At 43.1% G+C, this 17628-nt stretch overlaps 1 pseudogene across 1 annotated transcript in view; it reads left to right on the top strand.

The window, feature by feature from the left end:
* LOC143817050 (large ribosomal subunit protein uL24 pseudogene) overlaps positions 1-17240 on the top strand; it is a 42362-nt pseudogene extending 25122 nt beyond the window's left edge. The window contains exon 2 of the transcript XR_013224060.1: positions 17075-17240. The product of XR_013224060.1 is annotated as a large ribosomal subunit protein uL24 pseudogene (transcript). The remainder of the gene's footprint in view (positions 1-17074) is intronic.
* The last annotated feature ends 388 nt before the right edge of the window (positions 17241-17628 follow it).

Raw genomic sequence — 17628 nt, 5'->3', positions numbered from 1 at the left:
TTGAGTCTTCTCCTGGGACAACTTCAGATTGTCCACAACCTGTCCCCAAATCTGATGCATTCTATCAACCACAGCATCCACTCCAGGACAATCCGAAGACTCCAATTGACCGGACGAAAAACGAGGGTGAAACCCTGAATTACAAAAAAATGGAGAAACCAAAGTGGCAGAACTGGCCCGATTGTTAAGGGCAAACTCTGCCAATGGCAAAAAATCAAGCCAATCATCCTGATCAGCGGACACAGAACACCTCAAGTAAGTCTCCAAAGTCTGATTAGTACGCTCAGTCTGGCCATTAGTCTGAGGATGGAATGCAGACGAAAAAGACAAGTCGATGCCCATCCTGGCACAGAACGCCCGCCAAAATCTAGACACAAACTGAGTACCCCTGTCAGACACTATATTCTCAGGAATACCATGCAAACGCACCACATTCTGAAAAAATAGAGGAACCAGCTCAGAGGAGGAGGGCAATTTGGGCAAAGGTACCAAATGAACCATCTTGGAAAAACGGTCACACACCACCCAGATGACAGACATCCTACGAGAAACAGGAAGGTCAGAAATAAAGTCCATAGAGATGTGCGTCCAAGGCCTCTTAGGAATAGGCAAGGGCAACAACAACCCACTGGCCCGAGAACAGCAGGGCTTGGCCCGAGCACAAACATCACAAGACTGCACAAAAATACGCACATCTCGAGACAAGGAAGGCCACCAGAAGGACCTAGACACCAAATCCCTGGTGCCAAAAATTCCAGGATGACCTGCCAACGCGGAAGAATGAACCTCCGAGATAACTCTACTGGTCCAGTCATCAGGGACAAACAGTCTACCAGGCGGACAGCGATCAGGCCTATCCACCTGAAACTCCTGCAAAGAGCGCCGCAGGTCTGGGGAGACAGCTGACAATATCACCCCATCCTTCAGGATGCCAGTAGGTTCGGAATCACCAGGCGAGTCAGGCTCAAAACTCCTAGAGAGGGCATCCGCCCTCACATTCTTAGACCCAGGCAGATATGAAACCACAAAGTTAAATCGGGAGAAAAACAACGACCAGCGCGCCTGTCTAGGATTCAGACGCCTGGCTGACTCAAGATAAATTAGATTCTTGTGGTCAGTCAAGACCACCACCTGGTGTCTAGCACCCTCAAGCCAATGACGCCACTCCTCAAATGCCCACTTCATGGCCAAGAGCTCCCGATTTCCAATATCATAATTTCGCTCAGCGGGCGAAAACTTTCGAGAGAAAAACGCACATGGTCTCATCACTGAGCAGTCAGGACCTTTCTGCGACAAAACTGCACCTGCTCCGATCTCGGAAGCATCTACTTCAACCTGGAAAGGGAGCGACACATCAGTCTGGCGCAACACAGGAGCAGAAGAAAAGCGGCGCTTAAGCTCCCGAAAGGCCTCCACAGCAGCAGAGGACCAATTAGCAACATCAGCACCCTTTTTGGTCAAATCAGTCAAAGGTTTAGCAATGGCAGAAAAACCCGCTATGAATCGGCGATAGAAATTAGCAAATCCCAAGAATTTCTGAAGACTCTTTAGAGAAGTAGGTTGTATCCAATCACAAATAGCCTGAACCTTAACAGGGTCCATCTCCATAGATGAAGGGGAAAAAATATATCCCAGAAAGAAAATTCTCTGAACCCCAAAAATACACTTTGAGCCCTTTACAAAAAGAGAATTAGCTCGCAAAACCTGAAAAACTCTCCTGACCTGTTGAACATGAGATTCCCAGTCCTCCGAAAAAATCAGAATATCATCCAAATACACAATCATAAATTTATCCAGATATTCACGGAAAATATCGTGCATAAAGGACTGAAAAACGGAAGGGGCATTCGCGAGACCGAAAGGCATTACCAAATACTCAAAATGGCCTTCAGGCGTATTAAATGCGGTCTTCCACTCATCCCCCTGCTTAATCCGCACCAAATTATACGCACCACATAGATCGATCTTAGTGAACCACTTAGCCCCCTTTATGCGAGCAAACAGATCAGTCAGTAAAGGTAACAGGTACTGGTATTTAACTGTAATCTTATTCAGAAGTCGATAGTCGATACAAGGTCTCAATGAACCATCCTTTTTACCCACAAAGAAAAACCCTGCCCCTAGTGGAGACAAAGAGGGGCGAATATGACCCTTTTCCAAAGATTCTCTGATATACTCCCGCATAGCAGTATGTTCAGGTACAGACAAATTAAACAAGCGACCCTTAGGAAATTTACTACCGGGAATCAACTCAATAGCGCAGTCACACTCTCTGTGAGGAGGGAGAGAATCAATTTTAGGCTCCTGAAAGACATCATAAAAATCTGACAGAAATGCTGGGATCTCAGAGGGAGTAGATGAAGAAATGGGAACCAAAGGTGCATCCCCATGAATTCCCCGACATCCCCAGCTCAACACAGACATTGATCTCCAGTCCAAGACTGGATTATGAATTTGTAACCATGGTAATCCAAGCACTAAAACGTCATGTAGATTGTATAACACAAGGAAACGAATAATCTCCTGATGGTCTGGGGTAAGATGCATAGTCACTTGTGTCCAATATTGTGGTTTATTGCTAGCCAAAGGTGTAGAATCAATACCCTTTAGGGGAATAGAAACTTCCAGAGGCTCTAAATCAAACCCACAACGCTTGGCAAAGGACCAATCCATGAGACTCAGAGCGGCGCCAGAATCCACATAAGCATTCACAGTAACAGATGATAAGGTACAAATCAATGTCACGGACAAAAGAAATTTAGACTGCAAGGTACCCATAGAAAAAGATTTATCAACCTTTTTATCAACCTTTTTTATGCGTTTAGAGCATGCTGATATAACATGAGCTGGATCTCCACAGTAGAAGCACAACCCATTTTTGCGCCTGTAATTCTGTCGTTCGCCTCTAGACAAAACACTATCGCATTGCATATGCTCTGGTGCCTTTTCAGAGGTCACCGCCAAATGGTGCACAGGTTTTTGCTCAGAAGATACCGCCATATGGTGCACAGGTTTTTGCTCAGAAGACACCGCCAAATGGTGCACAGATTTGCGCTCCCGTAAACGCCGATCAATCTGGATAGCCAATTTCATGGCATCATTCAGACCTGTAGGCACAGGGAACCCCACCATGACATCCTTCACGGCATCAGAGAGACCTTCTCTGAAATTAGCTGCTAGAGCGCACTCATTCCATTTAGTAAGCACCGACCATTTACGAAATTTTTGGCAGTATATCTCAGCTTCATCTTGCCCTTGGGAAAGAGCTATCAAGGCTTTCTCAGCCAAAATCTCTAAATTAGGTTCTTCATAAAGCAACCCCAAAGCCAGAAAAAACGCATCTACATTTAATAACGCAGGATCCCCTGGCGACAATGCAAATGCCCAACTTTGTGGGTCACCCCGCAGTAGAGAAATAACAATTTTAACCTGTTGTGCAGGATCACTAGCAGAGTGAGATCTCAGAGACAAAAACAATTTACAATTCTCTCTGAAATTCAAAAAACGGGATCTGTCTCCGGTAAAAAATTCAGGCATAGGGATCTTAGGTTCAGACATTGGAGCACATATAACAAAATCTTGTAAGTTCTGGACCTTTGTAGCAAGGTTATTCAAACCTGCAACCAAACTCTGTGGATCCATGATTCAAACAGGTGTAACCAAAGCCATTCAGAGATTAAGAGGAGAGGAAAAAAAAAAAGGCTGAAGACTGCAGTTTAAGCAAGGAGTACAAATGAGCAACTAAGGTGCACTTTCAAACACAGAAAAAAAAAAACCTTTTCTCATCCTTTCCTGCTTTAGTGCATAGTTTTAACACATAGGGCCGGCCAAACTGTCATGATTACCCCAATGGCAGGGAAATAAAAATAACAAAACGGACTAGCTCTCGGGTGATGGAAACTAAAGTTGACCGTGACCTGAACCTGACACAACACTGGAAGTAGCCGGGGAGTGTTCCTACGATGCCCTAGACACCACGCGCCAGCCGGAGATCTAACTACCCCTATCAGAGGAATATACAGGCCTGCCTTACCTCCAGAGATGAACCCCAAAAGGAGATAGCAGCCCCCCACAGATATTGACGGTGAGTTAAGAGGAAAAGACATACGTAGGATGAACAGCAGATTTAGCACAGTGAGGTCCGCTTTCTAGATAGCCGAAGGATAGGAAAGAGTTACTTCACGGTCAACTTCAAAACACTACTCAAAAACACCATCCTGAAATTACCTTAAAACTCCAGTGACAACTCATGCCACTGGAGTGGAAATTTCAGTCCACAAGAGCTTCCAGCTACAGAGAGTCACATTGCAGCAAGCTGGACAAGAAATAGCATAAACTAGAAACAAAATTCAACTTAGCTGAACAGGAACTTGAGGCAGGAGAATGCAACAGAATGCTACTGATACATTGTTGGCCGGCATAGGACTAACAGCCAAGCAGCCTTAAATAGGAAACTCCCCTAATGGGTGGCAACAGGTGATCAGGGATAGAAGAAGGCACATAAGTGGCACTACCATAAAACACCACCGGGGGAGCCTACAAACAGAATTCACAACACGCTTCCTACTGGTTTTACTTAAAGACTCTTTGCGAAGATACCGTTCCGGAACCCTTTGCTGAGCGTGGACTGGTAGGCTGAGAAAACGAGCTACCTCAGAAAGACTTGATCCTCTCTTAAAGGGGATGCTCAACTGTGTACTTATGAGTGATACTGTTTTAGAACAGTAGTGCAATGATAATGCTTAGAAGAAAATGATAATGCCTATATGATAAAAGTTATGTGTATGCAATTAGTTAAATGTAAAGGAATGCTGATAATGTTTTCTGAAGGAAGAAAGTGAAAGGTAGTAGAAGGATGCAGTGGGCCCGTAGAGGTAGACGTGGTGTCCAGCATGCATATTAGAGAGAAAGTTTAAGAAAAAGAAGGGGGGGATAGAAGGTAGACCCCGCGTTCCCCATCGAAAGTTAGTAATGTGTTACTGAGGACAGAAAGTGAACCCGTAGGGGTTAGTGAGTGAGTCCTTATAGGAGCCAAGTAGAGCCGGCTCAGTGTTCTCAAACTGAAAGAAAAGTTATGTTCTATACTGTGTATAGTAGTTGAAAAGGCAGTAGGCCCTGGCTGAACGGGGCGGTCCTGTAATAGAAAGGAGAGGCAGTAGGTCTGGTGCCGATAGGACAGGCGGTCCTGCAGATCCAAAGTAGGAGAATGAAAAAGTTAAAGTGCCTTATAATGTGATTATAGGAAGGTCTTTGGTGGATTTAGAGTGTGAGTCCTTAAAGGCAATGTTAAATTATGGTTCAACAATTTTGCACTTAGTAGAATACCCGGTTGGGTAACAGGAGTTATTTATAGCCTGTAATTTATAATGTTAATTATGTTTGTAACGTTCAAGTGTCCTCACCTCCCATAAAGGGAAGCCTGTTCAAGTATACTTATTGTTTTGCACTCAACAAAATTGTATGTCTTTTTGCTAACCTGTATTGTTGTTTTCTTCCCAGTCCCGGAGTACTGTGTTTAACCAGGGGGGAGTGCAGCGCCCCAGAGTCCTGGTCGTTGCAGTACTGTGGCTCCGCCACTATGGGGAGCCATGGTGCGTCCGATGGCACTGAAGGAGTTCCTCTGATCAGGTATCACAGACACCAATACATTTCACAGCTGGGCCTCCGGGGGGAGCTAAGGGTTCTATTCATTAGGCCACTCCCCACCATAGTGGGTAAACTGGGGGTCAGGCAGGAAGTTAGTAAGAGAAAGCTGACTGGATTGAACGAAGCAACACCTAGTGGCAGAGGGTGTTGTGGAGTAAGAGACAGTAGGGTCTCTGTCAGGGGTGGGATCCTGACAGAGGCTTGGCAACGAGAAAGAACGTAACGGGACCGCGCCTGCTCCGGGTAGCGGCGGTGCCCAAGAAAGGACTAGAAGCGAGATAGATTGTGCTGAGTGAGAAACGAGATCAAGCGATAGGAGAATACCAGTAGGGGTCGTGCTGTAAGACCGGAGCAACATCCTGCTGAGGCGCATTACCGGTGGCCGGAACGCCGAGGGAGTGGAATAACATACAGCTTCAAGCCATACTCCAAACAGCGGCAGGACAGTCAGTTTAAGGCGGGCTGTCTAACACATATCACCTATGAAGTCTTGGGAGGCAATTGCGGGAGAGGGGCGTCTCTAGGGTCCCGGAAGAACTCCAGGCCTACCCGACAAACGGGTGCCGTTCCAACCAGAATATCAGGGAGGGACGGAAGATTAGAAGAAGATCATTTAATACAGTTGTGAGGGAACTTAAGAAACAGACACAACGGTTGTGGGGACTTTCCGTGAGCACAGCAGGGGAGGACCGCAACACATAGCGCTAGAAGGAAGGCACCGATTTCCACCTGTGAAGAGAACTCTGGAGGTGCCATTGGACCGGCCGGACTTGCGTAGCCTGGTGAACCGTATTCTGGACTGAGGACCCAGAGATCTTCAGTAAAGAGGTAAAGAGACTGCAACCTGGTGTCCTCGTTATTTACCGCGACCTGCACCCCACAACTGCACCGTTACATCACCATTCATTGCACCGGACGTCCCCCACTGACAGACAGGGCCACGGACCGGGTCTAGCCACCGTGACAACCCCAGGACTGAGACTCAGAGGCCCGGCTCCGGGTACCCCTCGGCCCTGCGGCGGTGTGGGGGCGCTCCAAACCCCTTCAGTGAACACCGTAAAAACGAGCCAAAAAACAACGCTTTATCATACCGCCAAACAAAAAGTGTAATAACACGCGATCAAAGACGGATCTAACTAACCATGGTACCGCTGAAAACGTCATCTTGTCCCGCAAAAAATGAGCCGCCATACAGCATCATCAAAGAAAAAATAAAAAAGTTATAGTCCTCAGAATAAAGCGATGGAAAAATAATTAGTTTTTATCGTATAAAAGCGCCAAAACATAAAAAAAGATATAAATGAGGTATCGCTGTAATCATACTGACCCGAAGAATAAAACTGCTTTATCCATTTTACCAAACGCGGAACGGTATAAACTCCTCCTCCCAAAAGAAATTCATGAATAGCTGGTTTTTGGTCATTCTGCCTCACAAAATAAAAAGTGATCAAAAAATGTCACGAGCCCGAAAATGTTACCAATAAAAACGTCAACTCGTCCCGCAAAAAACAAGACCTCACATGACTCTGGACCAAAATATGGAAAAATTATAGCTCTCAAAATGTGGTAACGCAAAAAAATATTTTTTGCAATAAAAAGTGTCTTTCAGTGTGTGACGGCTGCCAATCATAAAAATCCGCTAAAAAATCCGCTATAAAAGTAAATCAAACCCCCCTTCATCACCCCCTTAGTTAGCCAAAAATAAAAAAAAAATGTATTTATTTCCATTTTCCCATTAGGGTTAGGGTTGGGGCTAGGGTTGGGGTTGGGGCTAGGGTTAGGGTTGGGGCTAGGGTTAGGGTTGGGGCTAGGGTTAGGGTTGGGGCTAAAGTTAGGGTTGGGGCTAAAGTTAGGGTTGGGGCTAAGGTTAGGATTAGGTTTAGGGGTGTGGTTAGGGATGTGTTTGGATTAGGGTTTCAGTTATAATTGGGGGGTTTCCACTGTTTAGGCACATCAGGGGCTCTCCAAACGCGACATGGCATCCGATCTCAATTCCAGCCAATTCTGCGTTGAAAAAGTAAAACAGTGATCCTTCCCTTCCGAGCTCTCCCGTGTGCCCAAACAGGGTTTACCCCAACATATGGGGTATCAGGACACATTGGACAACTACTTTTGGGGTCTAATTTCAACTGTTACCCTTGGAAAAATACAAAACTGGGGGCTAAAAAATAATTTTTGTGGAAAAAAAAAGATTTTTTATTTTCACGGCTCTGCGTTATAAACTGTAGTGAAACACTTGGGGGTTCAAAGTTCTCATAACACATCTAGATAAGTTCCTTGGGGGTCTAGTTACCAATATGGGGTGACTTGTGGGGGGGGTTTCTACTGTTTAGGTACATTAGGGGCTATGCAAATGCAATGTGACGCCTGCAGACCAATCCATCTAAGTCTGCATTCCACATGACTCTCCTTCCCTTCCGAGCTCTGCCATGCGCTCAAACAGTGGTTCCCCCCACATATGGGGTATCAGCGTACTCAGGACAAATTGGACAACAACTTTTGGGGTCCAATTTCAACTGTTAGCCTTAGAAAAATACTAAACTTGGGGCTAAAAATAATTTTTGTGGAAAAAAAAAATAATTTTTGTTTTCACGGCTCTGCGTTCTAAACTGTAGTGAAACACTTGGGAGTTCAAAGCTCTCACCACACATCTAGATGAGTTCCTTAGGGGGTCTACTTTCCAAAATGGTGTCACTTGTGGGGGGTTTCAATGTTTAGGCACATCAGGGGCTCTCCAAACGCAACATGGCATCCCATCTCAATTCCTGTCAATTTTGCATTGAAAAGTCAAATGGCGCTCCTTTGCTTCCAAGCTCTGCCATGCGCCCAAACACTGGTTTACCCCCACATATGAGGTATCGGCGTACTCAGAACAAATTGTACAACTTTTGGGGTCCATTTTCTCCTGTTACCCTTGGTAAAATAAAACAAATTGGAGCTGAAGTAAATTTTTTGTGGAAAAAAGTTAAATGTTCATTTTTAACCCCTTACCGACATCGGACGTACTATTCCGTCCGATGTCGGCTCCCCTGCTTTGATGCAGGGCTCCGCGGTGAGCCCGCATCAAAGCCGGGACATGTCAGCTGTTTTAAACAGCTGACATGTGCCCGCAGTAGCTTAAAAAAAAAAATGTGAAAAAAAACATAAAAGTTTAAATCACCCCCCTTTCGCCCCAATCAAAATAAATCAATTAAAAAAAATCAAATCTACACATATTTGGTATCGCCGCGTTCAGAATCGCCTGATCTATCAATAAAAAAAAGCATTAACCTGATCGCTAAATGGCATAACGAGAAAAAAAATCGAAACGCCAGAATTACGTTTTTTTGGTCGCTGCGACATTGCATTAAAATGCAATAACGGGCGATCAAAAGAACATATCTGCACCGAATTGTAATCATTAAAAACGCCAGCTCGGCACGCAAAAAATAAGCCCTCACCTGACCCCAGATCATGAAAAATTGAGACGCTACGAGTATCGGAAAATGGCGCAATTTTTTTTTTTTTAAAGCAAAGTTTGGAATTTTTTTTCACCACTTAGGTAAAATATAACCTAGACATGTTAGGTGTCTATGAACTTGTAATGACCTGGAGAATCATAATGGCAGGACAGTTTTAGCATTTAGTGAACCTAGCAAAAAAGCCAAGCAAAAAACAAGTGTGGGATTGCACTTTTTTTGCAATTTCACTGCACTTGGAATTTTTTTTCCGTTTCCTAGTACACGACATGGTAAAACCAATGATGTAGTTCAAAAGTACAAGTCGTCCCGCAAAAAATAAGCCCTCACATGGCCAAATTGACAGAAAAATAAAAAAGTTATGGCTCTGGGAAGGAGGAGAGCGAAAAATGAAATCGAAAAAACGGAAAAAGCTCCGGGGGTGAAGGGGTTAATTAAACATTCCAAAAATTTCTGTGAAGCACCAGAAGGGTTAATAAACTTCTTGAATGTGGTTTTGAGCACCCTAACCCTATAACTCCCTAACAAAAAAAAATTTTGGTTCCAAAATTGTGCTGATGTAAAGTAGACATGTTGAAAATGTAACTTTTTAAGTATTTTGCGTGACATATCTGTGATTTAATTGCATAAAAATTCAAAGTTGGAAAATTGCGAAATTTTCAAAATTTTCGCAAAATTTCCGTTTTTTTTCTCAAACGCAAGTTATATCGAATAAATGTTACCACTATCATGAAGTACAATATGTCACGAGAAAACAATGTCAGAATCACCAGGATCCGTTGAAGCGTTCCAGAGTTATAACCTCATAAAGGGACAGTGGTCAGAATTGTAAAAATTGGCCCGGTCATTAACGTTCAAACCACCCTTGGGACTTAAGGGGTTAAAACTCCTAAAATGCTAACAAAATAAAAGAACATTTAACAAATGGTGCTGATGTAAAGCCGACATGTGGAAATGTTATTTATTAATGGTTTGCTGTGGTATGACTATCTGGATAAGGCCGGAGACACACTGGTGCGAGATACGGCCGAGTCTCGCTGGTTAAAAGCAAGCTGTGGCACCTGCACTCCGGAGCGGAGCGTGCAGCTGCATAGCAATACATGGAGCCGCACGCTCCGCTCCGGAGTGCCAGTGCCACAGCTTGCTTTTAACCAGCGAGACTCGGCCGTATCTCGCACCAGTGTGTCTCCGGCCTTAAAGGGATATTCATTCAAAGTTTGAAAATTGCAAATTTTTTTACATTTTTCTCAAATTCCTGATATTTTTTATAAATGAACACAAAACATATCGACCTAAATTTACCATTATCATAAAGTATAATGTGTCACGAAAAAACAGTATCAAAATCACTGGGATTTGTTGAAGCGTTCCAGAGTTATTACCACATAAAGTGACACTGGTCAAATTTCAAAAATTTGGCTCCGTCACTAAGGGGTTAAAGTCCTCAAAATCACATTCAAGAAGTTTATTAACCCTTCAGGTGCTTCACAGTAACAAGGGATTGTGGAAGAAAAAAAATTAACATTTAACCCCTTAAGCCCCGAGGGTTGTTTGCACGTTAATGACCGGGCCAATTTTTACAATTCTGACCACTGTCCCTTTATGAGGTTATAACTCTGGAACGCTTTAACGGATCCCGGTGATTCTGACATTGTTTTCTCATGACATATTGTACTTCATGTTAGTGGTAAAATTTCTTTGATATTACCTGCGTTTATTTGTGAAAAAAACGGAAATTTGGCAAAAATTTAGAAAATTTCACAATTTTCCAACTTTGAATTTTTATGCCCTTAAATCTTAGTGATATGTCACGCAAAATACTTAATAAGTAACATTTCACACATGTCTACTTTACATCAGCACAATTTTGGAGCCAATTTTTTTTTTTTTTTTGGGGAGTTATAATGGTTAAAAGTTGACCAGACATTTCTCATTTTTACAACACCATTTTTTTTAGGGACCACATCTCATTTGAAGTCATTTTGAGGGGTCTATATGATAGAAAATACCCAAGTGTGATACCATTCTAAAAACTGCACCCCTCAAGGTGCTCAAAACCACATTCAAGAAGTTTATTAACCCTTCAGGTTTTTCACAGGAATTTTTGGAATGTTTAAATAAAAATAAACATTTAACTTTTTTTCACACAAAATATGTCAGCTCCAATTTGTCTTATTTTACCAAGGGTAACAGGAGAAAATGGACCCCCAAAGTTGTTGCACAATTTGTCCTGAGTACGCTGATACCCCATATGTGGGGGTAAACCACTGTTTGGGCGCATGGCAGAGCTCGGAAGGAAAGGAGCGCCATTTGACTTTTAAATGCAAAATTGACTGGAATTGAGATGGGACGCCATGTTGCGTTTGGAGAACCCCTGATGTGCCTAAACATTGAAACCCCCCACAAGTGACACCATTTTGGAAAGTAGACCACCTAAGGAACTTATCTAGATGTGTGGTGACCACTTTGACCCACCAAGTGCTTCACAGAAGTTTATAGTGCAGAGCCGTAAAAATAAAAAATCATATTTTTTCACAAAAATGATCTTTTCGCCCCCAATTTTTTATTTTCCCAAGGATAAAAAGAGAATTTGGACCCCAAAAGTTGTTGTCCAATTTGTCCCGAGTACGCTGATAGCCCATATGTTGGGGTAAACCCCTGTTTGGGCTCACGGGAGAGCTCGGAAGGGAAGGAGCACTGTTTTACTTTTTCAACGCAGAATTGCCTGGAATTGAGATCGGATGCCATGTCACGTTTGGAGAGCCCCTGATGTGCCTGAACAGTGGAAACTCCCCAATTCTACCTGAAACCCTAATCCAACAACACCCCTAACCCTAATCCCAACGGTAACCCTAACCACACCCCTAACCCTGACACACCCCTAACTCTAATCCCAACCCTAATCCCAACCGTAAATGTAATCCAAACCCTAACTTTAGCCCCTAACCCTAACTTTAGCCCTAACCCTAACTTTAGCCCCAACCCTAACTTTAGCCCCAACCCTAACCCTAACTTTAGCCCCAACCCTAACCCTAACTTTAGCCCCAACCCTAACCCTAACTTTAGCCCCAACCCTAACTTTAGCCCCAACCCTAACTTTAGCCCCAACCCTAACTTTAGCCCCAACCCTAACTTTAGCCCCAACCCTAACTTTAGCCCCAACCCTAACTCTAACTTTAGCCCCAACCCTAGCCCTAATGGAAATAAATACATTTTTTTAATTTTATTATTTTTCCCTATCTAAGGGGGTGATGAAGGGGGGTTTGATTTACTTTTATATTGTTTTTTATATCGGATTTTTATGATTGGCAGCTGTCACACACTAAAAGACGCTTTTTTTATAGCAAAAAAGTTTTGCGTCTCCACATTTTGAGACCTATAATTTTTCCATATTTTGGTCCACAGAGTCATGTGAGGTCTTGTTTTTTGCGGGACGAGTTGACATTTTTATTGGTAACATTTTCGGACACGTGACAGTTTTTGATCACTTTTTATTCCGATTTTTGTGCGGCAGAATGACCAAAAACCAGCTATTCATGAATTTCTTTTGGGGGAGGCGTTTATACCGTTCCGCGTTTGTTAAAATTGATAAAGCAGTTTTATTCTTTGGGTCAGTACGATTAGTGATATCTCATTTATATCATTTTTTTATGTTTTGGCGCTTTTATACGATAAAAGCTATTTTATAGCAAAAATAATTAATTATTTTTGCATCGCTTTATTCTGAGGACTATAACTTTTTTATTTTTTTGCTGATGATGCCGTGTGGCAGCTTGTTTTTTGCGGGACAAGATGACGTTTTCAGCGGTACCATGGTTATTTATATCCGTCTTTTTGATCGTGTGTTATTCCACTTTTTGTTCGGCGGTATGGTAATAAAGCGTTGTTTTTTGGCTCGTTTTTTTTTTTTTCTTACGGTGTTCACTGAAGGGGTTAACTAGTAGGACAGTTTTATAGGTTGGGTCGTTACGGACGCCGCGATACTAAATGTGTACTTTTGTTTTTTTTTTTAGAAAGAAATGTATTTATGGGAATAATATATATTTTTTTTCTTTATTTAGGAATTTTTATTTATTTTTATTTTTTTTTACACATGTGGAAATTTTTTTTTCTACTTTTTTACTTTGTCCCAGGGGGGGACATCACAGATCGCCGATCTCACAGTTTGCACAGCACTCTGTGAGATCGGCTATCTCATTCATTGCTGCAGGCTTACAGCGCTACAGCTACAGCCTGCTCCTGACCCGGAAGTTCTCCCTGCAGGACCCGGATGCAGCCCCGCGGCCATTTTGGATCCGGGGACTGCAGGGAGAAGACGCTCGGTACAAGGTGAGTACATTCCCTTGTACCGATCGTCTCAGGGAAGCACGCAGGGAGCCCCCTTCCTGCGCGATGCTTCCCTGTACCGCCGACACACTGCGATCATGTTTGATCGCGGTGTGCCGGGGGTTAATGTGCCGAGGGCGGTCCTTGACCGCTCCTGGCACATAGTGCCGGATGTCAGCTGCGATAGGCAGCTGACACCCGGCCGCAATCGGCCGCGCTCCCCCCGTGAGCGCGGCCAATCGCGTATGACGTACTATCCCGTCACTGGGAATTAAGTCCCAGGTCACCTTGATGGGATAGTACGTCATATGGGATTAAGGGGTTAACTTTGTTCATAAAAAATTTTTTTTTCACAAGAGAGAATGAACCCTAAAGTTAGTTGTGCAATTTCCTAAGTACACACGTACCCCATATGTGGAGGAAAACTCCTGTTTGGGACCAAGGAAAGGCTCAAAGTAAGAAGTGACAAAAGTCACCCTATTTTGGAAATACACCCCTCAAGGATTTTATCCAGGGGTATAGTGAGCTTTTTGAACCTATCTGTATTACACAGAATTTCATAACTCATCATATTGAACTTTTTTTTTTTCCCAAAATGTTTTTAGCCCCAATTGTAATTATCACACTGGACAATAATAGATGACTGACCCCACAATTTGTTAATGCAATTTCTCCCATATGTGGTCAAAAACTTCTCTTTGGGCACAATGCAGGGCTAGGATAGGAAGAGCACTATGTCTGGAATAGATTGTGAATGCCATGTTGCATTTAGAGAGCCCCTGACTTGCGAAAACGACACACACACACACACACACACACACACACTACACACACTACACACACACACACACACACACACACACACACACACTACACACACACACTCTACACACACACACACTCTACACACACACACACATACACACACACACATACACACACACATACACACACACACATACACACACACACATACACACACATACATACATACACACACATACATACACACACATACATACACACACATACATACACACACACACATACACACACATACATACATACACACACATACATACACACACATACATACACACACATACATACACACACACACATACACACACACACATACATACACACACATACATACACACACATACATACACACACATACATACACACACACACATACACACACACACATACACACACACACACACACACACACACACACACATATACACACATATACACACATATACACACACACACACACATATTTTTTGGTAACTAGATCTCTAACGCAATTTACCTGGAGGTGTACTAAGCATTTTTAACCTACGAGTGATTCATGAAACTTAATATTTAGATGAGAGCAAAAAAAAAAATCCCATTAAAATACTGTTTTTAACACCAAATTTATAATTTACACTTTGGATGATGGGATAAATTGGACCCCACAATTTTTTAATGAAATAACTTCCAAATGTGGCAGTACCCCCCCATATGCGGTTGTACACTGTTTGCGCACAAGGTAGGGATCGGATGGGAAGGAGCGCTGCTTGGCTTTTAGAACACAGAGTGTTTGAATAGGTCCGTTAGCTGAGCCCCTGAGAAGCCAGAACAGCGGAACCACCACACCCTCCCCAGGTGACCCCATAGTGGAAACTTCACTTCCTAAGGAATTCATGTAGGGGTGTAGTGACTATTTTGAACCATACGTGCCTCGCAGGATTTTATAACATTGGAAATCTGACATTGTAGTGGCACAAATGTAATTTTTATATTTGCTGCAAATTTGTCAGGTACACAAGGGTTAATAGGTGAATCTAGACCCCACAATTTATTGCACAATTTCTCCCAAACTTGCTGATGTCTAAGGAAGGCGCCTTATTTGGCTTTTGGAGCACAGATTTTGCTGGAATAGTTTGCAGGAGACACCCAAAGGTGCCAAAACGGCAGAAAAAAAGTGGTCCCACTGCGGAAATTGCACGTCTCAATGAATTCATCTACGGCTGCAGTGACTCTTTTGTAGCATTCACATCAGGCTTTTTTCTGGAGATTTGTAAATCTGCCAGTCTAGTACCCATACATTGTGCCCCCATTTATTATAGCACCCCCATACTTTGTGCTCAGCTTGTGCACCTGGCGATACGCCTTCTTTCTATTACAATAATGCCAAACATGTGGCCGCTTACTGTAGTTTAGGCACAGGATGGCCCAGAAGCAGGGCCGGACTGGCCATCTGGCAACTCTGGCAAATGCCAGAAGGGCCTTTGTGGTCATAGGCTGCCTTGTCTGCTGCATTGTTAACAGAATCGGTGTTCTCAAGGCACCCATACTGTTGAGAGTTGTGATTGAGCACAAAGTTGCTGACTCCGTGACTTACCCCAGCAAGCCACAGGTATCATTAGAAATATTGGTGTTGTAGAAAATGTTCCTTTCCTCTATCCAGAGAAATATTAGTAATATATTTCATCTGGTGCTTGGGGACGGGGATAGCATGGGCCTGTGTGATTTCAAATGCCAGGGCTGAATTTCAGCCCCAGTCCGTACCTGCCCAGAAAGAAGGGGCATTTGGATTTGGGAGTGCAGAATTCACTGGATTTTATTTAAGGGGGTGGGAGCCATGTCTCTTGTAGAGACTTTGCTCGACCAGTAAAGTGGGAACCCCCTATAATTCTAGTGACAGATGAAAGACCTCTGTTGGGGCTGGTATTTTTACTGGTAACATTTTGGGGTACATTACATTTTTCGATTGCTTTCAGTAGAAGGTTGAATCACATTCCGTTATACCACATTTAGCAACACTTTTGGAATGTTTTTTTTTTTTTTTGGTGTTCGCCATACGGAATAAATAATATGCTTTTAGTGATTCATGTGCACGTCTTTTTGGTTTGCTTTTTTCCATATTTTATTTTACTTAGTGAGTGAGTGACGCTGCCTGCTCATAGCTGAATCTCACAGGCCACTGTACGCTGGGGTCATCACATGACTACAGGGTACCATTGGCACCCTCAATTCTCATCGCGGGGGTCTGATGGCTGTCGTGTTTGACATCAGTATTTAACAGGTTAATCGGCTTCAAAAGCAGCTGGGGCTGAAACTGCAGAGTGTCAGCTGTCATGTAAAGCTGACACCCGTGGGAATTACGGTCACCAGTTGGCGCTATGCTTTTCCTCAGCATTGTTAAAAAGTGGCGCTGAGGAATAAGACCCCTTAATGACCACTGTTGAAAGGCGTATCGGCGGTCATTAAGGGGTTAAGACTCACTTGTTTCCATTCCTCATCGATTTTTGCTGTTATGCAGTGTAGGGGAGAAAATACTGTTTTGCTTTGTTTTGTTTTGTTTCTGGTTAGGTGATATAAAGCACTAGTAAACCAGCAGTGGTTATGTAGACATATATTTGGCTTCAGAGATGTAATTCTGACGTGCTCCACTATTGAGTAACCTCTTTACATTCCATTTAGTATTACCAGCATAGCTCACCATGATGAGGAAACCCAAATGATAATTGCCAATATCTTACGATTACTAAACTTTGGCTGCTGCTCTTTTCGCTAGCTACAAACGTCTTTCAGTCATCTATTTGACTATGACAATTTTCACTAAATACATTTTTCTACTCTTCTCTCAGGTGGTGATCACCAGACTAAAGCTCGACAAAGATCGCAAGAAGATCTTGGAATGCAAGGCCAAGTCTCGCCAGGTTGGCAAAGAGAAGGGCAAATACAAGGAAGAAAGCATTGAGAAAATGCAGGAGTAACTTCATCAATAAAAAACAAACTGTTCAGTTTCTAAAACGTGTGGCTCTTTTATTTGGACCTTGTGAATTTTGACTGGAAGTTCAGAATCTTCATCTTTTGGGTTGTCATGTATATTCCAGAAGTTATTTTCGCTTTGTTCAAAGTAACTGACCCCCTTTATCATATTTTACAGCAAAAAAATAGATGTTCTGTACTAATGGGTAAATCAATCAGGTTGCTTCTGACCTCGGGTGTCTGACCCTGCGCAGTATTAGTTCGAGTGCAGAATGGACATTGCAACTTTGTAGAAGGTAAATGGGTCAGGGATGGAGGGGGTTTAGTTATCGTCCTTCAGTCTTTAGGCATGATTTGCTGGAGTCCACTAGAGTCTTGTACCAGCTGAAACCTGATTGGGATATCAGTTAGTAACAGAACTGTTCACAAA

This window comes from Ranitomeya variabilis, chromosome 1 (assembly GCF_051348905.1).
Source record: "Ranitomeya variabilis isolate aRanVar5 chromosome 1, aRanVar5.hap1, whole genome shotgun sequence".
Taxonomy (NCBI): Eukaryota; Metazoa; Chordata; class Amphibia; order Anura; family Dendrobatidae; genus Ranitomeya; species Ranitomeya variabilis.
This window is presented reverse-complemented; position numbering and strand designations above follow the sequence as displayed.